Below are 25,121 nucleotides of genomic sequence, written 5' to 3'. Positions count from 1 at the left end.
CCCCTTTTATCGCTAAGTGTGATTTACCCAGTAAAGTTATTTTTAAATCTGGTATGACAGGTGCTTTCAAGAGATATTCATCTATAAATCTTAGAATGACAATCTTACATTTTAAACATGTTTTCGAATAGTAATTGAGTAAATTGTAGCACTGTTTCATCGGATGCTTTTGACAGGAAAATAGTTAGTCAACGTCAGACGCCGATGTAAAATGCTGTTTCATATATAAATATGAACTTTATTGAACAAAAGAATGCATGCATTGTGTAACACGATGTTCTATGTGTGTCATCTGATTAAGTTTGTAAAAGGTTAGTGCTGCATTTAGCTGTTTTTTGGTTATTTGTGATGCATGTGGTTGGTCGGAAAATGGCTTTGTTGCTGCTTTTTACGATGAGTTTTGTTGATGATCAGTTACTTGAGAAGGAGACCAAGTCAAGACGCTGGACCAGGTGGATTCAGTTTATAGTAAGGCAGTTTATTATGAGACAAAGATATTTGGTAAAGCGTGCACGGACTCGTTCGTTTAGCTCATAGGGAACTAGCAGAAGAGAGCCCCGAAACATAGTGTGCGTTTAATTTATACAATGAAATAACAGTGTGTTGACGTAGGTTGAGTCTAGTCGGTCCGCTCTCCTGGCTGGTCGATGAGTGGAGGGACGGTCCATTCTCCGGGTGATGGCGACTTCCCATTGGCCCTTGGCAATGTCCTTTGTCCTCTGAGTCCAGTACCCCTAAGTGTGTGTGTGTGTGTGTGTGTGTGTGTGTTTGTTTCTGCTAAGTCATGTCTGGGTGGTTGCGATAGTCATGGGATGTTGTTTTCGACACCAGTGGTCAGTGCGTGTGTCTAGGGCGCTTCCCTTTTTGACATGTTGTGTGAGTGCTTAAGTCAGCCATCTGTTTCTGGGTGTACTCGTGATTAGTATCAGTTGGTTGCTCAATGTGTCTCTGGAGTTTTGTTGTGTACTGTTGTGAAGCATGTTGTGCAAATGCCCTCCTTATATATCATTAGGATATCATTAGGTAAAACGTTAGATTATCTTCATTACAAATCCCCCTCTTCACGTCTGCAAGACGTGACAAAGAAAATGGGAACAAGCTGCAGCAAAGCGGTAGTGAAAACAAACAAACGGAAGTACACAAATTTGTCAGAGACAAATTTTGTGAGTCCCCCTCTTCACGTCTCACAAGAGACGTGAAAACTAAGCTATTCGAATGCATACGCGGGTTCAGTGTCTTCCACCTGAAGCAAAGGAAACATTTGGCCCTTATCAGCCTGACCGGGGTCAATAGCGGTGGTTATCAGCCTACTAGCAAGAGTACGAGCGCATGGAATGCAACAGCATCCACAAAGAACGAGTATTGCGACAAAGACGGAAAAAGAGACCAGTACAGACGAGACCAGCATTTTATATCGCTGTCACCAATCATACCCGGTTTCAGCTACAAGATTTGCCCATGTCCAATCCTGGAGCCCTCCCCTTGTTATATACCAATTGAAGCTCGCGTACTCCATTGTGTGGCCCCCGTCATTTCTAGCCCTTCCTAAGGTTCCCCACGGAAGCGTAACAGTGGTAGTTCCATTGGAGGGCACGCATAAGGTGGTGCTCCTAACTTGTGTTGGAGTGCATGATTTGTCAGTGGTGACAGTGGTGCGTTTGTGGATCCCGTGGTTTGTGGAATGTATGGTACTGTTAACTGTGGGTGGGTGAGTGAGCTGTTGTACTAGCCATGTGAGAGTTCCTAAGGATACTCCAGTGATGATTATGAAAATAACAAACAGGGGAGCTGATATCCCCAGCCTCTCCCAGGGAGGAAGGTACCCCGACCCTGGGCGTGGCGCCTTAGGACTTGGAAAAGGGAGCTGTGGCCCCATTTTCCTCGTCTAAGGGTTCAGTGGTTGGAATCGAATTTATGTAGGGCGCGTAAGTCGGCCCTGGTTTCAGTCAAAGTTCTGAAAGGGGTTGGGGCTGGAGTGCAGTGTGTAAGGTGGTGCCAAGGCGCTCCTGATTTACCTTTGACCTGGACAGAGTGTGAAGTAACTTCCTTCACTTCGTACGGTCCAGTCCACCCGGGTTCCAGCCACTTTCTCTTGTGGACTTTGACCCTCACCCAGTCCCCAACTTTTACCTTCAGTGCTGGCGAGTCTCCCAACAGCTACCCCTCTTGGACCTTGCGGATCTGTGTGGAGAGAGCTGCAGAAAGTTCCGTCAGTTTTCTCACATATTCAGACATTACAATTTGTTGTACATCAAGGGCGGGCATATGACCTCCCTCCCTTGGTGGACCAGGCATGAAGGGTTTGATTGGCGCGTTTCACGAGGCCCTGAGATTGGGGCCTGTACACCGACCCAAATTTGTGTACAATCCCGAATCTCTCCTCCACCTGTCTCAGGTGCTTGTTACTGAAATGGGACCCGTTGTCGGATTTACGACTGACTTGGCATCCTCTCGTGCCGTTGGTATTGCTTCCACCCACCTAGAAAATCTATCTACTATTACCAAAAGGTACCTTTTTCCACCCACCACGTTATCTGGCCCCATGTCGGTGTAATCTATGCTAATGTCCTGGAAACAGGCGTTAGGGACTGGAAAAGAGCCCATAGGCGTTTGATAGGGCTTCTTGGGGTTATAAGCAAAATAGGTCAGTCAAGTCTTTTAGTCAATTCTTTCAGATTGTTCTTTCAGATTGTTCTTTCAGATTGTTCATCAGATTGTTCACCAGACCACCACTTTCCCCCTCTTGTTTCTGGAACAGGATTCCTTTTCAGAAACACCCAGGTGTTGTTAGTTCAGCTAGCAGAGTTCACCACAGTGGTGCCGGGTGGGTGGTGGGGTAGGCCATGGGTAGCTGCAGCTGTTGTTGCATCATTTGGGAGACCGTCTTCTCTATGACTTGTGAGAGATCCTCCGGTTTCTTTGGTTTCTCACCTTCCTGGGCCTCTTTCAGTTGGAGCTTCAACAGCTGGATTTGAAGGGACTGGACCTGTGTGTCCGCTCCTCCCTTGTCTTTGTTATATTGGGTGAGGTGGTGATGCGTGTGCGAGTTGAATTGTGGTAGGGGAAGTGCCATTAACCCTACTGTGTTTCTGAGTTTCACTTTAACTTCTCCAGGACATCCATTCACCACCATTTCTTTCCACATGCTGAGTGTGGTTTCTGTGTGGTCATATGGTTCTTCATGGACAGTCCTCCACGTGGTCTTGGCCCTGTCCAGGTAGGCTGCTGGTTGCTCTCCTGGAGTGATAGTGAAAGAGGACAGGGTAGCATGGTTCCTCTCAGTGGGATACGCCCGACGCAACACCTCCCACAGCACCTGTCGTATGTCCCCCAGTGGTGCAGTAGGGGGCGTGCCGTTCAGATCTGCCTTTTTTATGAGAGATGTCATGGTGCCATGGTCCGTTGCTCTGGCCAGTAGCGCTTTCATGTCCCTTAGGCATAGGCGTAGTCCTGAGGTGAGGGTCTGGAGCTGCAGCAGCCATGCCGAGGCTCCTCCGTGCAGGCTGGGGAGTTGTTCCATGAGGGTGGTCAAGTCTGTCATCTTCCATGGCTGGTATTCTTCATAGCGAGGGTCTGCAGCGGGCCTGAGTGGCAGCTGCATGGCAGAGCCATAACCCCCTCTATGGTCCCAGTGTTCCCTTGATGTCACTCCTCTCTCTCTCAATTCTTCCAGGCGGACTGATCTTCTGACCTGTTGTAGTAGGTCTGTCACTTTCCCTGTCATCACTCCTTCTACATGAAAAGCGCCTCCATCCCTGTCCGCTTTTTCCAGTAGTGTTTTAGCCAGGGTGATGGACTCGTTTACCTGTCTCTGCTGGTTGACAATGTCCATGCTGGCTGGGGTGTGTCTGGTCCCTCCCTCATCGTCCTCACAAGGTAAGTTTCCCTGAGAGGACCAGCCTCCTCCGCAGGACAGTGGGGTGTGAGAAGGGCGCCTAGTGTAGTAGTCGGGGTTAGGGGTAGAGGAAAACTGGGTTCTTCCGCCTCCAATCATGTCAGAAAGTGAGGTCGGGCCCCCTTCTTTTGCCTCACAGGTCTGCACCTCCTCACAGTCAAGGTGTCCACCATGTATGCCCATGCTTACGGTTCCGGACAACTCGCCTCCTTTGACGGAGAATACTGGAGCTTGTATTGCGGGTGAAGCAGGAGACGGTGCCGATCGGAATGGGTTTAGGGATTTTCCCCCTTGGGGTTGTCCAAATGAATAAGGAAGGGGTGGCTGGGTTATTTCTTTTGGCACCTCTGGGTATAGTGGAGCAGACGCAACTGCGGCGTCTGCGCCTTTGGTCGGTTCTGTGTTGAGGTCAGTCGTTGCTGTCGTCACTATCCCCATCATGTCTGGTTTCTTATATGGTAGGGCCCTTCTAGTCTCCTCTATTGCCCAGGTCCCTATTCTCAACTCTGCCTCTGCTTTCTCTCTGTTCTTGGTCCCTTCCTTCTTAAACATGTGGTTCCTGTTTCTGTCCTTTTCACTTTCTATTCCCTTCTCCACTGCTTCCTTCAAACCTTCCACCATCACTACCAATTGTCCCTTTGTCGGGGCCCCTCCGCTAAAATAACCTGCCTGTGTCCATCTCAACTTTACTTCCTCCCACACTTTCCTTATTCCTTTATAATGTTCCTTTCCCCCCGCTCTATCCTGTATCTTCTGATCTAAATATTAGCTAAATTTAAGTTTGGTTGGTGGAATGGTTGCCATTTTGTTACCCACACTAATGTCCCTCTATCTTTGTATACTTAGCCCGTCGTTGGTCAAAACCAGCGATGTATTCACGGTGCTGACACAGACTTATCTCTGGTGCCCCACCCTCGTAGACAAAGTGTCGGAAATTATAATTTAATTTAATGAACTGCCTATAACATAGAAGCAGAATAATAACCACTTCAACCCTTATTAAGACAGTTGTTAATTGTATTGTTGAAATTTCCCAGGACAATACCAACAGCACGGCGGCTGACCACAATTCACTCAATAATTCTTAACAATTATACAAATAAAATTACATTGAATGAAAGGAGACCTGTGAAACGCTCAATCAGTTCTATAATATTTCCAAATTATCCGACTGTATATTGGCGCTCCTAACTGATGACTACTTCAGTTGTCCCAATCTCACGGATATTTCCAGGTTAATTTACATGCACCCGACTGTGTATTGGCGCTCCAGACTGAGAGTCACTTCAGTCTGTCCCAATTTCACGGAATGCACAATCCCAATGTATCTGACTGTATATTTATGTCAACAACTAAACGCCACTTCAGCCGGACAAAAACTCACAGATACATGTTGCCAATCCCAGTTTGCTGACGCTACTTGAGTAGTTATACCGATCCCAATTCAATTGACGCTACTCGGTTGTCGATCCCAGTTATACTGACGCGACTCGACTAATTCTACCCAATCCCAGACTTACTGACGCTACTTAGTTAGTTATACCGATCCCAATACAATTGACGCTACTCGGTTGCCGATCCCAGTTATACTGACGCGACTCGGCTAATTCTAACTAATCCCAGTTTTTCACTGACGCTACTTGGCCCTAACGAGATCAATCCCAGTATTACTGACGCGACTTGATCTGATTACCAATCCCAATGTGATCAATCCCAGTTCTGACGCTACCTAGTCAACCTTTACTTGACCAGTCCCAGGTACACTGACGCGACTTGATCACAATTCAGGCATAAAACACCAAATATCCTTGTACTCAGCCTTGACATTTGATTATACACTTTCATGCAATATTAACAGTAATTCATACTCACGCCCAGTACTACTGATCAAAATTTGGATAAAGACTATAATACAATATGCAGATTTTGTTTTAACAGGCTCTGCTTACCTTTTTTTGTCGAGCTCGTTGATCAGTTTCCCGGGGCAAGCAGAATCGCCGATGACTCCTGCGGACAGGTCACCCGTCCTTACGAGATTGTCCCGGACTTGTCTCCTCTCACATCAACCATTAATGGACCGAATTCAGGAGTTTGAAACCATCCACTGCTACCAAGTTTTGTTGATGATCAGTTACTTGAGAAGGAGACCAAGTCAAGACGCTGGACCAGGTGGATTCAGTTTATAGTAAGGCAGTTTATTATGAGACAAAGATATTTGGTAAAGCGTGCACGGACTCGTTCGTTTAGCTCATAGGGAACTAGCAGAAGAGAGCCCCGAAACATAGTGTGCGTTTAATTTATACAATGAAATAACAGTGTGTTGACGTAGGTTGAGTCTAGTCGGTCCGCTCTCCTGGCTGGTCGATGAGTGGAGGGACGGTCCATTCTCCGGGTGATGGCGACTTCCCATTGGCCCTTGGCAATGTCCTTTGTCCTCTGAGTCCAGTACCCCTAAGTGTGTGTGTGTGTGTGTGTGTGTGTGTTTGTTTCTGCTAAGTCATGTCTGGGTGGTTGCGATAGTCATGGGATGTTGTTTTCGACACCAGTGGTCAGTGCGTGTGTCTAGGGCGCTTCCCTTTTTGACATGTTGTGTGAGTGCTTAAGTCAGCCATCTGTTTCTGGGTGTACTCGTGATTAGTATCAGTTGGTTGCTCAATGTGTCTCTGGAGTTTTGTTGTGTACTGTTGTGAAGCATGTTGTGCAAATGCCCTCCTTATATATCATTAGGATATCATTAGGTAAAACGTTAGATTATCTTTATTACAACTCCTCTAACATAATCTAATGATTTGCTTTTCCTGTAAAACCTTTTTGAAATCGGACGACGTGGGTTGATTCAGGAGAGGTGTATCTATAAAACGAAAAACTTTTTATTTTTTTTATTTTTTTCAAATTATTAAATTTTGTTATGCTAATGGCGATATGATTTTTCGCTGGATTTTGATCCCGCTGACGGGATGAGACGCTGAAGAGGTTTTAAACAATTCAAAGGCAATGTTACCAAATACTAATTGAGTGTATGTAAACTTCTCACCCACTGGGAATGTGATGAAAGAAATAAAATCTGAAATAAATAATTCTCTCTACTATTATTCTGACATTTAACATTCTTAAAATAATGTGGTGATCCTAACTGACCTAAGACAGGGAATTTTGACTTGGATTTAATGTCAGGAATTGTGAAAAACTGCATTTAAATGTATTTGGCTAAGGTGTATGTAAACTTCCGACTTCAACTGTATATATATATATATATAAAGTATTTGATCCCCTGCTGATTTTGTACGTTTGCCCACTGACAAATAAATGATAAGTCTATAATTTTAATAGTAGGTTTATTTGAACAGTGAGACACAGAATAACAACAAAAAAATCCAGAAAAACGCATGTCAAAAATGTTATAAAATGATTTGCAATTTAATGAGGGAAATAAGTATTTGACCCCTCTGCAAAACATGACTTAGTACTTGGTGGCAAAACCCTTGTTGGCAATCAGAGATCAGACGTTTCTTGTAGTTGGCCACCAGGTTTGCACACATTTCAGGAGGGATTTTGTCCCACCGTCTTTGCAGATCTTCTCCAAGTCATTAAGGTTTCGAGGCTGACTTTTGGCAACTCGAACCTTCAGCTCCCTCCACAGATTTTTTTATGGGATTAAGGTCTGGAGACTGCCTAGGCCACTCCAGGACCTTAATGTGCTTCTTCTTGAGCCACTCATTTGTTGCTTTCGCCGTGTGCTTTGGGTCATTGACATGCTGGAATACCCATCCACGACCCATTTCAATGCCCTGGCTGAGGGAAGGAGGTTCTCACCCAAGATTTGACGGTACATGGCCCCGTCCATCGTCCCTTTGATGCGGTGAAGTCCCCTTAGCAGAAAATCACCCCCAAAGCATAATGTTTCCACCTCCATGTTTGACGGTGGGGATGGTGTTCTTGGGGTCATAGGCAGCATTCCTCCTCCTCCAAACACGGAGAGTTGAGTTGATGCCAAAGAGCTCCGTTTTGGTCTCATCTGACCACAACACTTTCACCCAGTTGTCCTCTGAATCATTCAGATGTTCATTGGCAAACTTCAGACTGGCATGAATATGTGCTTTCTTGAGCAGGGGGACCTTGTGGGCGCTGCAGGATTTCAGTCCTTCACGGCGTAGTGTGTTACCAATTGTTTTCTTGGTGACTATGGTCCCAGCTGCCTTGAGATCATTGACAAGATCCTCCCGTGTAGTTCTGGGCTGATTCCTCACCGTTCTCATGATCATTGCAACTCCACGAGGTGAGATCTTGCATGGAGCCCAAGGCCGTGGGAGATTGACAGTTCTTTTGTGTTTCTTCCATTTGCGAATAATCGCACCAACTGTTGTCACCTTCTCACCAAGCTGCTTGGCGATGGTCTTGTAGCCCATTCCAGCCTTGTGTAGGTCTACAATCTTGTCCCTGACATCCTTGGAGAGCTCTTTGGTCTTGGCCATAGTGGAGAGTTTAGAATCGGATTGATTGATTGCTTCTGTGGACAAGCTGAGATTAGAGCACTCCCTTTAAAACCTCTTCAGCGTCTCATCCCGTCAGCGGGATCAAAATCCAGCGAAAAATCATATCGCCAATTAGCATTAAAACAATTTAATAATAAAAAAATTTAAAAAATTATACTTTTTTTTTTTTTTATAGATACACCTCTCCTGAATCGACCCACGTCGTCCGATTTCAAAAAGGTTTTACAGGAAAAGCAAATCATTAGATTATGTTAGATGAGTCCATCGTAAAAAGCAGCAACATAGCCATTTTCCGACCAACCACTTGCATCACAAATAACCAAAAAACAGCTAAATGCAGCACTAACCTTTTACAAACTTCATCAGATGACACATCTAGGACATCATGTTACACAATGCATGCATTCTTTTGTTCAATAAAGGTCATATTTATATATAAAACAGCATTTTACATCGGCGTCTGACGTTGACTAACTATTTTCCCCTCAAATGCGTCCCGGGAAACAGTGCTACAATTCCCTAAATTACTATTCGAAAACTATTTTTTAAATTTATATTGTCAATCTAACATTTATAGATGAATATCTCTTGAGAACACCTGTCATACCAGATTTTAAATTAACTTTACTGGGTAATCACACTTTGCGATAAAAGGAGATGCGATACTCAGAAAATGAGCTAATAAACCGAGCTCGGCGCCATCTTGGAACAATCGCATGTCACATCTCATCTTGTATAATATTGTCAATAATCGCCTACCTTTAGTTGTCTTCATCAGAAAGCACTTCCAGGAATCCCAGGTCCACAACAGATGTATTTTCGGTCGAAAAAGTCCATCCTTCATGTTCCATTAGCCTGCTGTTGGTAGCGCGTGCTAGGGCTGTCTCCAAATGCTCCGACGTGCGCAGGGCTGCAGTTTCGGAAAAATGAGATTTTCCCGCCTTTAGGTTCGTTCAAACATGTCAAACATTGTAAAACATTAATCTTCAGGGCCTGTAACACCAAGAGAGCCAATAAGATTCGACGGGGACGGTTGCAGAGTGTTTTAAAAACGTTTCCAAAGGTGGGGGTAGACAGGGCCGCCGGCGTCATAATGGTGATGGCCCATCCCCTGTGACCAATTTCCAATGCGTCTCATTCACTGAGTTTCGACTGTATAAGGCTCAAACCACTGTGAAAAGACTGGCGACATCTAGTGGAAGCAATAGAAGTGCTCAATGAACCATTGTTAACGGTGTGATTAATAGGGAAAGATGAGAAGTCGAGTCCACAATTCAGAATTCCACTTCCTGTTTCAATCGGTCTCGGGGTTTTGACTGCCATATGAGTTCTGTTATACTCACAGACACCATTCAAACAGTTTTAGAAACTTTAGGGTGTTTTCTATCCATATATAATAAGTATATGCATGTCCTAGCTTCTGAGTTTGATTAGTAGGCCATTGAAAATGGGAACGAATTTTCTTTCAAAATGCGCTGTGGATCACCCTATCCTAGGGTATCCTCAAGAGGAGTGTGCTCCTAATCTCAGCTCGTTACCTGTATAAAAGACACCTGGGAGCCAGAAATCTTTCTGATTGAGAGGGGGTCAAATACTTATTTCCCTCATTAAAATGCAAATCATTTTATAACATTTCTGACATGCATTTTTCTGGAATTCTTTGTTGTTATTCTGTCTCTCACTGTTCAAATAAACCTACCATTAAAATTGTAGACTGATCATTTCTTTGTCAGTGGGCAAACGTACAAAATCAGCAGGGGATCAAATACTTTTTCCCCTCACTGTATTTGTTGTATATACATTTTTTTGTAAAATAATTGGAAAAAACAACAACATTTGGGCATATTTTTTACCTCTCTAGGCTAGGTGGGATGATAGCGTCCCACCTGACCAACATCCAGTGAAAGTGCAGGGTGCCAAATTCAAACTACAGAATTGTAAATATTTAACATTCTTGAAAATACACATGCAATATGACAAAATAAAGCTTAACTTCTTGTTAATCCAGCCGTGGTGTCAGATTTGAAAAAGGCTTTACGGCGAAAGCAAACCATGCGATTATCTGAGGACAGCACCCCACCATACAAATGCATAACAATCATTTTCAACCAGACAGGTGGTGACACAAAAGTTCAAAATAACGATATAATTCATGCCTTACCTTTGAAGATCTTCTTCTGTTGGCACTCCAATATGTCCCAGAAACATCACATAAACATAAGAAATGGTCCTTTTGTTCGATAAACTCCTTTTTTATATCCCCAAAATGTCCATTTATTTGGCGCATTTGATTCAGAAAAACACCGGTTCCAACTCAGCCAACATGACTACAAATTATCTAATAAGTTACCTGTAAACTTTGTCCAAACATTTCAAACAACTTTCCTAATCCATCCTTAGGTATCCTAAAACATAAATAATCAATAAAATTTAAGACGGAATATACTGTGTTCAATAGCGGATAAAATCAATGTGGAGCGAGCTACAGGTCGCGCGCCCCAAACAAAGGAGTCCACTTGGCTTGACTCTCATTCTGAATAGCCGTACTTCTTCACTTCTCAAAGGAAAAACATCAACCAATTTCTCAAGACTGTTGATATCTAGTGGAAGCCATAGGAACTGCAAGCAGGTCCCTCATAAATGTAGTTTACCATAGAAACCCATTGAAAACACAGTGAACTCAAAAAAAAAAATCCTGGATGGTTTGTCTTTGGGGTTTCGCCTGCCAAATAAGTCTGTTATACTCACAGACATAATTTTAACAGTTTTAGGAACTTTGGAGTGTTTTCTATCCAAATCTACCAATTATATGCATATCATAGCTTCTGGGCCTGAGAAGCAGGCAGTTTACTTTGGGCACGATTTTCATCCGGACGTCAAAATACCGCCCTCTATCCCAAAGAAGTTTTAATATTGCATAGTACAGTATTAAAATAATTATAACATGTTTAAAGGTCTGTACACTGAGCTGTTCAGTTGGTCAATATTCCTCTCCAGTGATTCCCCAACATTTTGTCAACATGGGATCCAACAAATGGATCAGATATCTTAGACCAATCGATCTTTATAGACATGTATCCATAACAAGGCCTAGGCGGCCCCTATAGTGTCCAAACATCACTCCAAAATTTCCAAAAAAATTATAAACATCTTAATTTTCATGCATATAACTATAACTCAAAAAGTACTTTTATTGTTATACATCTTTCACAAGAAGGATTTAGCCACTATATATCATCTACATAAATCAAAATTTAACATCCCTCTGGGGGCTCAAATTTTCCTAAATTACTAATAATTACTTTTAATAAAATCTATAATTTGACTTCGGGACTACTTATACTAAAATAACTGCTTTAATTAACCCCACATCAACATGTCCTTGGGACCATAACATGGAGGGTACAGCTTCTAACTCCTCTTCCGATCTCTCTCCCTTTGCCTTTCTTTCTCTTTGCCTTCTGCTCTCTATCTTGCTCTCCTCCTACCCCCCCCCCCCCCCCCCCCCCCCCCCCCAAACCATCAAGGTCACTTCGGGCTCAGCATAGTGCGGGGGAGTCCTTCTCCATCTGCCTTTCCTACTATCTGTCTGACGCTCTTTCTCTCTGTTCTTTCTTACGTGTCTTTTCTTTCCCATAACAGTCAGCGTCAAGTATGGTTTCTGTTTCCAAATATTGACTAACTGTTTCACTGTCTCCCTGTTTGCACTAGACATGATGATTTTAGAAAAAATCAACATGTCTATAGTAGTAATCTCTAAGATTATTACATAGTTGATGAAGTTTATCTCGATACTCTCAATGATCCTGGATCACCACAGATGCCGTATATCCCTGCCAACTTTCTACTATTTAAATAAAAATCTTCTAATAATTAAATAAAACTAAAATGAATGCTAAACATAGCATATGTTTTATCTGTACTAATGAAATCTCTCCTTCGGGAGTCCACTGTATTTTATTTAACAATAACATGGGTTAATCTTAAATCAGTCCCATCAATAATTTAATATATGTTGCATAGTGTGGGATCCATTATCTACAGTAATTTGCCATCCCTAAGAACTGTAACATATTTCTTTTCATAATTAATTTTAACGCTTATAAAATCACTGTTTTTCTATCTTTATCTACTTCCTTGTCCTGTTGGCTTAGAATATGTCCTAAATACTTAACATAAGTCTACCATTATTAAAACGTATTCTTGCTAACTTTATAACCTTATTCAACAACAAAATATAATAATACTATTATATCAATTTCACAGCCTTGTTGTGTTAAATTTCTCACAAAAATATAATCTACATACAACAACAGCTAACTACCTAAGGGAGAATAAACTTGGAATCCAAACCATCAACCATCAACTATCTGGGTGAACAAAAATGTAAGAAAAACTAATTTACCAAATCAATCACAGAGAAATATCTGCTATCTAATTTTACCAAATTTAGGAAAGTGCTAGAATCAGGGACGCAAGAAACTCTTAAAATAATACTTCTATTTACTCCTTATAAGTCCAGCACCATTCTCTATCCCACTAAGGGTGGAGCCTTTTGGACTAAAAACATGGACAAGTTTCAAAAAACATCTTCTCCTCCAATAATAACATCATTATCCATTATTTAATTAAACATAGGTATAATCCCTGCTATTACTTCTTGTTTCAATAAATACTGCCTTCAATAAGGTCAATAAAATAATTTAGGAGTAACAGTTACAGGTAAAACTCCTTTAATAAATCCCACATCTGTCACTCCTTTTAACCATAGCATCTCCGGTATTCCTGTGTCTAGCTTGAAACTTTCTCTCTGCTCTCTGCTATCGCTCTCGTTGTCTCTGTCTCTCTCTCTATCTATCTTGCTCTCTGTCTCTCTATTTTGCTCTCTCCATCTCTGCTCTCGCTCTCTCTGTCTCTCTCTTTCTCTCAGAATTTAGAGATAATTACTATTGTGACTTTTGATAAGTTAGTAGGTCTCACACGTGAGCGAATTATCATTTTTGTGACTCTCGACTGATTAATATATCTATCTCTACAATAGACTATTAGGTCTCACGTATACGAGTTACCGCTTCTTATGACTGTACAATTTATATTTTTTTAAATGCATGAAATGAAATGTATGCATTCACTACTGTAAGTCGCTCTGGATAAGAGCGTCTGCTAAATGACTAAAATGTAATTGTAATAAACCTATCTCACACGCACATAATTTTTCCCCTGCTGATATCCTTCTTGAAACTTTCTCTCTCTCTTTCTCTGTTCCTTTATCACTTTCTTCTTTCTTTACACTTGCCTTCTTTCCTTCTTTTCCCGGGCTTCAGACAGCCACACCCTGGCTGAATCTAACCCTTGACCTGCTGCTTCCCTTGATTATCTACATACGTCTTATGTATCTGCTTTATCATAGGACGTATGTAGATACGAACTATGTATCTACTTTATCATAGTTTCTAGTTTATCTACATACATCTTATGTATCTGCTTTATCATAGTTTCTAGTTTATCTACATACGTCTTATGTATCTACTTTATCATATCTACTTTATCATAGTTTATCTACATCTAGGCGCCCTTCAAAACCATACTTCTTCCTCGACTTAGGTACAGTTTACATGCACTTCTATTTAACCATATATTTCAGTTTGTCTACGTCTAGACTCCCTACAAAACCATACACGTGTCTTTAGATTCCATATATCTCTCGTCCCCGGTTAATTCCGAGACCTCCTTTGAGGATTAACCTCCCATCGTTAGTAAACCCTCTCCTTTGTTCTCTTCTTGGAACTTAGAATAATTATTGTTATGACTTTTGATAGATTATTAGGTCTCACATATACGGGTTAAACAATTATACAACCATTATGCCGTTCCTTATGACTCTCGACGGATTAATATATATATATATATATATATATATATATATCTCACATGCCAATAACTATGCCTCTGCTGATATCTCTTGACTGTCTTAGACCACCTCACTATCAGAACTAGTTTATATTGGTAATGGCTTTAACTACCTTGAGTCATCGCGGACCCACTTACATTTGTTGATTTTCCGGCCTCCGGCCTCCCCATGCTTTATATTTATTCAGATACTCATGCCTCAAACTTTCTCGAAATAAACGCCGAAAAACGGTATACCGAACAAAAATCCTTCTGGATTTTTTGTGGTAATTATCCTTTCTTCAATAGTTTAAAATACCTGTTTGATTTTTACATCTGGCCTCCCCCCGCTTTATATTTATCTAGATACTTTGTTACTTTTGAACTTTCTCTATATAAACTTCTAAAAATGGTATACCGAATGAAAATCCTACTGGACTTTAGTGATTATCACCTTACCTACACAAGATTTATAACGATGTATACGTCTAATGCAAGTTTAGATCCTACCCCCAAAATCCATGAATAAAGACTATTTTATCTAATGAAGGTTTCGGATTAAATAAAGATTACTGACCTTATTCTTGCAGCTGAGAATTCAATGTAGGTTGGATCTCGTCACCGTTCGCGGCGCGCGCCACCGGCCTGAAATGGGCCCTCAATTTCAGAGGTCAGGTCTTTATCTTACGGATCTCTGATCCGCCCGTGCACGGTTTTCAGCACTCCCATGGGACGACAGAAACAGGTATTGAGATCCGGCTCGAAGGACCAGGTTGTCACGATAATTTTTATCCCAATGGTTGAACTCAACTATCACTCAAGCTTTGTCTATTTCCCCAGAGGTCGTAAATCTCAGGTTAACCTGTTGGGTCTAGGGGGCAGCATTTGCACGTCTGGATAAAAAAAATGTACCCGATTTAATCTGGTTACTAATCCTACCCAGTAACTAGAATATGCATATACTTATTATATATGGATAGAAAACACTCTAAAGTTTCTAAAACTGTTTGAATGGTGTCTGTGAGTATAACAGAACTCATTTGGCAGGCAAAACCCTGAGACATTTTCTGACAGGAAGTGGATACCTGATGTGTTGTATTGACTTTAAACCTATCCCTTTAAACCTATTGAAAAACACAGGGGCTTAGGAATATTTTGGCACTTCCTATTGCTTCCACTAGATGTCACCAGCCTTTACAAAGTGTTTTGAGTCTTCTGGAGGGAGATCTGACCGAACAAGAGCCATGGAACGATGATGTCCCATTAGACACCTGGCGCGCGAGTTCATGTTGGGTACCCTCGTTCCAATACGTTATAAAAGAGTATGCATTCGTCCACCTTGAATATTATTCATGTTCTGGTTAAAAAAGGCCCTAATGATTTATGCTATACAACGTTTGACATGTTTGAACGAACGGAAATATATTTTTTCCCCTCGTTCATGACGAGAAGTCCGGCTGGCTTACATCATGTGCTAACGAGACGGAGATTTTTGGACATAAATGATGAGCTTTTTTGAACAAAACTACATTCGTTATGGACCTGTGATACCTGGAAGTGACATCTGATGAAGAGAATCAAAGGTAATGGATTATTTACATAGTATTTTCGATTTTAGATCTCCCCAACATGACGTCTAGTCTGTATCGCAACGCGTATTTTTCTGGGCGCAGTGCTCAGATTATTGCAAAGTGTGATTTCCCAGTAAGGTTATTTTTAAATCTGGCAAGTTGATTGCGTTCAAGAGATGTAAATCTATAATTCTTTAAATGACAATATAATATTTTACCAATGTTTTCTAATTTTAATTATTTAATTTGTGACGCTGACTTGACTGCCGGTTATTGGAGGGAAACGATTTCCTCAACATCAATGCCATAGTAAAACGCTGTTTTTGGATATAAATATGAACTTGATAGAACTAAAAATGCATGCATTGTCTAACATAATGTCCTAGGAGTGTCATCTGATGGAGATTGTAAAAGGTTAGTGCATCATTTTAGCTGGTTTTATGGTTTTGGTGACCCTGTCTTTGACTTGACAAAACATTACACACAACTCTTGTAAATGTACTGTCCTAACATACTCTAAATTTATGCTTTCGCCGTAAAACCTTTTTGAAATCGTAAAACGTGGTTAGATTAAGGAGATGTTTATCTTTCAAATTGTGTAAAATAGTTGTATTTTTGAAAAATTTGAATTTTGACATTTATTTGGATTCAAATTTGCCGCTCTTGAAATGCACCTGCTGTTGATGGAGTGCACCACGGGTGGCACGCTAGCGTCCCACCTAGCCCCAAGAGGTTAATAAAGAATTAGACAACGTCTCAGATTCTGCAATAGATCAATACTTTATTCAGAGAGTACTCTGACTTCAAAATGAGAACACAATCCTTTTATAACATACACACAAATGAACTCACATCAGTAGAAACTCCACCTCTCTTTAGCTGGGCTGTATTTTTCCACAATACTAACACATAGTTTCTCATTATCTTCTGCAAGCCTAGCCATTTCTAACATTTACTCCCCTACCTAGGTTGGGGAGGCCTCTTTCCTGTTATTGGTTTCAGAGTTCTCACAAGTCGTCAGTTTAGTTGGCCATGAGTGTCTCAACTATACCCAAATCATATTGTGAAATAGTAACACAATGGCCTAGTCACACACATTATTGAATTATGACTCTTAACAGATTTCATACAATTATATGGTTTCAGGATGGAATACTTTAGTCATTATCTTAAACATACAAATTATTCTATCATACATACATGCAGACACAGCATCATTCAAAGACTGGAATTTGATACTCCTGGCATTGGATATGACTGAAAAATTCTCTCAGACATTCATACCTGAACTGCACCTTTATTTGCCAAGGCAGAGTACGTGATCAGTGAATATATTAAATGTACAGGCTACAATGTGGGGATCACATGCATGGTAATAACTACATGTATATATTACTTGCATCCTTGGCACAAAGTTATATTATATTCTACTCAATCCATAGGCTTCATTAATGTCATTCAGACTGTTTTGAAGTTGATACAACTGGCTATGATAGCGGAGGTTCATAGCTAGGTTCTGAACTAATATGTATACCAAACATTTGAGTCCATACATAGATTGGCTAGATAGCTAGCTACACATCCATAGGCATACAGGTATTGTTATCCTCCACTGGAGAATAAGCAAACACATATCTAGCTACGTTATTTCATCTAACTGCATTGCATGGCAAATATCAGCAAGGCAAGCTTACAAAATTATACATTCAAATTGCAGTAAATGCTTTAGGTATCTAGATTCTTTACATCTACTGTTCACAAGACGACTGCCTGGTTTGCTGGTTGTTTCAGGAGTCCCTAAAACAAACAACCAGAACTACAATTTCACAACACCCATAAAGCTAGCCAGCTAGCTTTCGTAAATTAACTTGATGATAAAAAAATATGCATTATCGTTTGTCTCTACATTAACTAACATATTCCTGTCAACTGTAATTTCTTTGCATGATTCGTTATGACATTATAATCACATACATTTGCTTCCATCCTAGTATTTTTGTCAGCAATCTTTGCTGAAGAAAGTCTCCAGCCTTGGGTCGCATAGCGACAAATTCTTCATGGGAACCACTCGATATGATTTGTCATCGCCCAGCGGTCGCCGCTGGGTGATGAAGGTCCCCCGCCCTCTCCGCTTCTTACCGCTTTCCTTCCATTGAAATGAACGGGAAGCGGTGTTTCAGCACACGGCATCCTGTGCTAGTGTATCAAGCCCCTCACGCAGCTGCCAAACTGAGCAGAGACACCACTCCTAAGCAGAGAGCTCACTGAACAGAGTGTGCAGTTGCACTTGGCCAAAATCAATTCCAGTAATTAATGAAATAATTATAAATGTACTCTGACACCATGCAATCCACCAGGTCTGCGACCCACTTTGGGTCAAGACGCACACTTTAAAACCTGTTGAGGACAGACATTCCGCTAGCGGAACGCCTAGCCAACATCCAATGGAACAGCAGGGTATACAAAACCTCAAAAATCGAATAATTTCAATTTCTCAAACATACGACTATTTTACACCGTTTTAAAGATACACTTCTCCTTAATCCAACCACATTGTCCAATTTCAAAAAGGCTTTACAGTGAAAGCAAAACATTAGATTATGTTAGGAGAGTACATAGACAAAAATAACCACACAGCCAATTTCCAAGCAAGGATATATGTCACAAAAACCCAAAACACAGCTAAATGAAGCACTAACCTTTGACGATCTTCATCAGATGACACTCCTAGGACATCATGTTACACACAACATGTATGTTTTGTTCGATAAAGTTCATATTTATATCCAAAAACAGCATTTTACATTGGCGCATGATGTTCAGAAAATGTATTCCCACCAAAAACTTCCAGTGAATTTACAAAAATACTCATCATAAACGTTGACAAAATACATAACAATTATTTTAAGAATTATAGATACAGTACTCCTTTATGCAACCGCTGTGTCAGATTTTAAAATAGCTTTACGGAGAAAGCACATTTTTCAATATTCTGAGTACATAGCTCGCCATCACAGCAAGCTATACAGACCCCCGCCAAGTTCGGGGTCACCTAAACTCAGAATTAGTATTATAAATATTCTCTTACCTTTGCTGATCTTCGTCAGAATGCACTCCCAGGACTGCTACTTCCACAAGAAATGTTGTTTTTGTTCGAAATAATCCATATTTATGTCCAAATACCTCCGTTTTGTTCGTGCGTTCAGGTCACTATCCAAAGGCACCCATTTGTAAGTCGCTCTGGATAAGAGCGTCTGCTAAATGACGTAAATATAAATGTAAAGGCATAATGCGCGAGCGCAATTCGAGACACAAAAGTCAAAATGTTCCATTACCGTACTTAGAAGCATGTCAAACATTGTTTAAAATCAATCTTTATGGTATTTTTAACGTAAAAATGCGATAATATTCCAACCGGACAATAGCGTATTCATTCAAGGAGAAAAAGAAGGAACAGCGTGCTCGCGGGACCGCGCATATCCAATCCCTTTGTCCCCAGGCAGTCCACTCAGTGACTGAGCTCCTATACTCTGCCCGGTTACAGGAGACAGATGAAACAACTTTCTGAAGGCTTTTGACAGCCAATGGAAGCCTTAGGAAGTGCAACGTGACCCCACAGACACTGTAGTTTTGAAAGGGATTAGAAAGAAGAACTACAATTCTCAGATCCTCCCCTTCCTGGTTGAATTCTTCTCAGGTTTATGCCTGCCATATGAGTTCTGTTATACTCACAGACACCATTCAAACAGTTTTAGAAACTTCAGAGTGTTTTCTATCCAAATCTAATAATATGCATATTCTAGTTTCTGGGCAAGAGTAGTAACCAGTTTAATTTGCGTACGTTTTTCATCCAGCCGTGAAAAAACTGCTCCCTATCCTCAATTAAGAAAGGCTGGTATACAGTAATCATATGCCTATGAACCAAAGTTATACTGTTAGCACTGAGGCAGTGTGCCCTAGTAGGAAGTCACCCTCACCCTGCACTATCAGCTCCAATATAATAACATTGACATGTCTCCTTCTGATAAGGATCCCAGAAAAGTGCTAAAAATAGCCCACTTTAACACACAGTGCCTTCTGAAAGTATTCAGAACCCTTGACTTTTTACACATTTTGTTAAGTTACAGCCTTATTCTAAAATGTATTATATAAAACAAATTCCTCAATAATCTACACACAAAACCCCATAATGACAAAGCGAAAACAGGTTTTTAGAAATGTTATCAAATGTATTAAAAATAGAAAACAGAAATACCTTATTTACGTAAGTATTCAGACCCTTTTCTATGAGACTCTAAATTGAGCTCAGGTACATCCTGATTCCATTGATCATCCTTGAGATGTTTCTACAACTTGATTGGAGTCCACCTGTGGTAAATTCAATTGATTGGGCATGATTTGGAAAGGCACACACCTGTCTATATAACATCCCACAGTTGACATTACATGTCAGAGCAAAAACCAAGCCATGAGCTCGAAAGAATTGTACGTAGAGCTCCGAGGCAAGATTGTGTTGAGGCACAGATCTGGGGAAGGGTACCAAAAACATTTCTGCAGCATTGTAAGTCCCCAAGAACACATTGCCCTCTTTCATTTTAAAATGGAAGAAGTTTGGAACCACCAAGACTATTTCCCAAGCTGATGAAACCAAAATTGAACTCTTTGGCCTGAATGCCAATCGTCACGTCTGGAGGAAACCTGACACCATCCCTACGGTGAAGCATGGTGGTGGCAGCATCATGCTGTGGGGATGTTTTTCAGCGGCAGGGACTAGAAGACCTATTAGGATCGAGACAATGATGAACGGAGCAAGTTACAGAGAGATCCTTGATGAAAACCTGCTCTAGAGCACTCAGGACCTCACACTGGGGAGAAGGTTCACATGCCAACAGGACAACGACCCAAAGCACACAGCCAAGACAACACTGGAGTTGCCCAGCCAGAGCCTGGCCTTGAACCCGATGGAACATCTCTGGAGAGACCTGAAAATAGCTGTGCAACAACGCTCCCCATCCAACCTGACAGAGCTTGAGAAGATCTGCAGAGATGAATGGGAGACACTCCACAAATACAGGTGTGCCAAGCTTGTAGTGTCATACCCAAGAAGACTCAAGGCTGTACAGAGTTCTGAGTAAAGGGTTTGAATACTTATGTAAATGTAATATATTTTTTAAATGTTTAAATAAGCAAACATTTCTAAAATGCTGTTTTTGCTTCATAATTATAGGGTATTGTGTGTGGATTGATGAGGGGAAAAAAAACAATTTAATACATTTAGAATAAGGCTGTAACATAACAAAATGTGGAAAAAGTCAAGGGGTCTGAATACTTTCCGTAGGCACTGTATGTAGCCTAAGAAACAAGGTTTATGAAATCAATAACTTGCTAATAACAAATGGCATTCATATTCTGACTATCTCTGAAACTCACTTAGATAATACCTTTAATGATACAGTGGTATCAATACATGTTTATAACATCTACAGAAAAGACAGATATGCCAATGGGGGCGGTGTTGCGGTCTATATTTAGAGCCACATTTTTGTAAAGCTTACAGAGGATCTCATGTTAAATACTGTTGAAGTCTGACTCTTTTGGGTAAAACACTGGGGTAAATCCTCATTTCAAACTCGCCTAAAACTCACCTAAGCCCATTCTTGTGGGTAGCTGCTATAGACCACCAAGTGCTAACAGTCAGTATCTGGGTAATATGTGTGAAATGCTTGATAATGTATGTGATATCAACAGAGGTATATTTTCTGGGTGGCCTTAATATTAACTGGCTTTCATCAAGATGCATACTCAAAAAAAGCTTCAAACTGTAACTAGTGCCTGCAACCTGGTTCAGGTTATCAGACAACCTACGAGGGTATTTAAAAACAGCACAGGAATTAAATCATCCACGTGTATTTATCACATCTTTACTAAATCCATCAGATGTCGTGTTCACAATATAGTATCCATATCTGGGAAAACCAAAGTTCCAAAGGCTGGGCCTAATATAGTGTATCAGAGGTCATACAATACGTTTTGTAGTGATTCCTATGTTGATGATGTAAAGAATATTTGCTGGTCTGTGCTGTGTAATGACGAGCAACCAGACACTTGACACATTTATGAAATTGATAATTCCAGTTACTAATAAGCATGCACCTATTAAGACAATGACTGTAAAAAATGTTAAATCCCTGTGGATTGGTGAGGAATTGAAAAATGATATGATTGAGAGGGATGAGGCAAAAGGAATGGCAAATAAGTTTGGCTGCACAACCGATTGGCAAACGTACAAAAAAAATTGAAATCATGTGACTAAACTGAATAAAAAGAAGAAGAAACTATACTATGAAGCAAAGATAAATTCTATAAAGAATGATGGAATGATAGTAAAAAGCTTTTAAATTACATTTTGGGCAAAAAGGCAAACTCTGCTCCATCATTCATTGAATCAGATGGCTCATTCATCACAAAACCCACTGATATTGCCAACTACTTTAATGATTATTTTTAAATCGGCAAGATTAACAAATTTAGGCATGACATGCCAGCAACAAACGCAGTCACTACACATCCAAGTATAATTGACCAAATTATGAAAGACAAGGATTGTAATTTTGAATTCCAAAAAGTGAGTGCGAAAGAGGTGAAAAAATGTCTATCAAAAATGACAAGACACCCGGGTCTGGCAACTTAGATGGAAAATTACTGAGGATAATAACTGTAGCTCTCTTCACGACAACAGACACAGGTTGGTTCCTTGAAACGGGCGTTTATTGCATTGCACGTCCTTTTCTCCGATGCATCCACGTCACGCCCGTTTCAAGGAACCAACCTGTGTCTGTTGTCGTGAAGAGAGCTACAGTGAGAACTCGTTGGCTGCTTGTCCTGAAAAGAGGTTCTTGAATCCTTAAAGTTCCTTGAAAGTCCCTTTACTGTCTTTCTTAGCCTCTGCCAGCAACAATTATGACTCAGACTAAGATCTGCTTAAGTTAGATTGCACACAGTGAATTAACAAATTCCGTAGCAGTAACACAACAGAGAAAGTTAGTTCCGGGATGGAACATAAAAACACAAACAATGGCCTAACGTTAATTTACCTGTTACATCACATTTAAATTCTTATCTATACATCAATAAATCATTTATTTATTTACTACATCAAATAAACCTTGAATTATGTATTAATCATGCATCGTGAACACAGCATCTATGTAACAACACTTACACTCCCACCAAATCACTCATTAACTTGGAATGTGGGATTTTCTTTTAAACAAAATTATGAAAATAATTAATAAAATGTTTTAAGTCTGAATGAACGTATGTGATTTAGTTAGCCTCTAGTAAGGTAACTAACTACCTTGTGAATAGGCCTTTCAAGGTGGACTGATCTAGTGTGTGGTTTTCCTTTACCAAGTGTAGTGTCACTGACTGGTAGCTTCAGCTTTCGCACCATGCCGTCTGCACTAGGATGAGCTTCTACAACCCTGGCAAGCTTCCACTCGTTTCTTGGTGAGCTGTCATCTTGTAGAATCACAATATCATCTACTTGTGAGTTTCGTGATTTTCTTTGCCATTTCTGTCGTTGTTGGAGGTTTAGCAGGGATTCTCGTTTCCATCTTCGCCAGAATTCGTTGGCTAGGAACTGCACTCTTCTCCACCTTTTGCACAGATAGAGATCTTCTTTGCAGAATTGTCCAGGAGGGGGCAGAATAATTGAAGATTTCATAGTTAGTATGTGGTTAGGAGTGAGAGGTTCTGGACCGGTGGGATCGTGAAGATGTTCAACACTTAGTGGCCTGCTGTTGATTATAGCCATTGTTTCATAAAGGAATGTTCTCAGAGTTGTGGTGTCGAGTCTGCTTGCGGACTTGTCGAGCATGGTAGTCAGAATGCTCCGAATCGTTCGAATTTGGCGCTCCCAGACTCCACCCATGTGACTTGCTGATGGGACGTTCATAACGAATTCACAACCAATTGCTCGTTGACGTTCTTGATCCATTCCCTTGAGCGACTCAAAAAACACTCTTTTAGCGCCCATGAAATTTGTTCCCCGATCGCATCTCAATTGGCGTACAGGTCCTCTGATAGCTACAAACATTCGAAGTGCATTTATGAATGCGTCTGTTGTCAAGTCGTCTAGTGTTTCAATATGCACTGCTCTGGAGCATAGGCAGGTAAACAACAATCCATATCGTTTTAATTCCTTTCTTCCTTCCTTTACGATGAAGGGGCCAAAACAATCAAGACCGCAGTAAGTAAAGGGAGGGGATGTCTCTGTTCTCTCACCCGGCAGATCTGCCATTTGTTGAACTTCTGTAGTTCTTCTGTATCTCCTACATTGTACGCACTTGTAAATGTGTGAGGAGACCATATTTCCGCATCCCAAGATCCATATTCCGTTTGCACGCAACTCGTTCATAGTCATGCCTCTTCCTTGGTGGTGTACACGCATATGATGAGGTTTGACGAGCAGGGCTGACACATGGGATTTCTTCGGAAGTATTGCGGGATGTTTTACGTCATGGTGCAATGCTGATTGGGATAGCCGTCCTCCCACCCTGAGGACATTGTTCTTGTCCAAGAAGGCATTCAATTGGTGTAACTTGTTGCACTTGTTCATGGTGTGTTCTTTCTGGAGCTTGATTTTATGGATGTCTTCAGTGAAGGCTTCTTCTTGCACCAGCTTGATAATGAAGATTTCCACTTTTCTTCTTTCTTCAAGGTTAGTTGCTTCATTCGTTCTTGGTTGTAGTCCTTTGAATTCCCTGACAAATTTCTGGAGCCTGGCGATGGCTCTCACTGCTCTGGACCAGTCAGAAAACTTAATGAAGCGATTCGCTATTGAATTCACTTCTTTCGTCTTGACTGCGTGGACATGGGCCTTGCGAAGCTCAGGGTCGGTTGTTTCTACTTCTCCCACCATTTCCTCTTCACGTGGAAGACTCCGCTGCCAAAGAAAGTCGGGTCCTTTCAGCCAGTTAGACTCTTTCAGCTGAACTGCACTTAGCCCTCTTGAGGCGTGGTCGGCTGGGTTATTTTCAGAGCTGACATATCGCCATTGTTCAGGGTTTGTGCTTGATCTTATGCGTTGGATCCGGTTTGCTACAAACGTGTGAAACCTTTTGGCGTCATTGTTCACGTAGCCAAGGACCACCTTTGAGTCCGTCCAGTAACACTCTTGCAGGTTTTCAATCTCGAGCTCTCTTTTGACGACATCACCATTACGGACTGAAGTCACAGCTGACGACAATTCAAGTCTTGGGATAGTCGTTA

The sequence above is a fragment of the Salmo salar genome, chromosome 03 (genome assembly GCF_965601325.2).
Source record: "Salmo salar chromosome 03, fSalSal1, whole genome shotgun sequence".
Classification (NCBI taxonomy): Eukaryota; Metazoa; Chordata; class Actinopteri; order Salmoniformes; family Salmonidae; genus Salmo; species Salmo salar.
Note: the sequence above shows the minus strand (reverse complement) of the source record.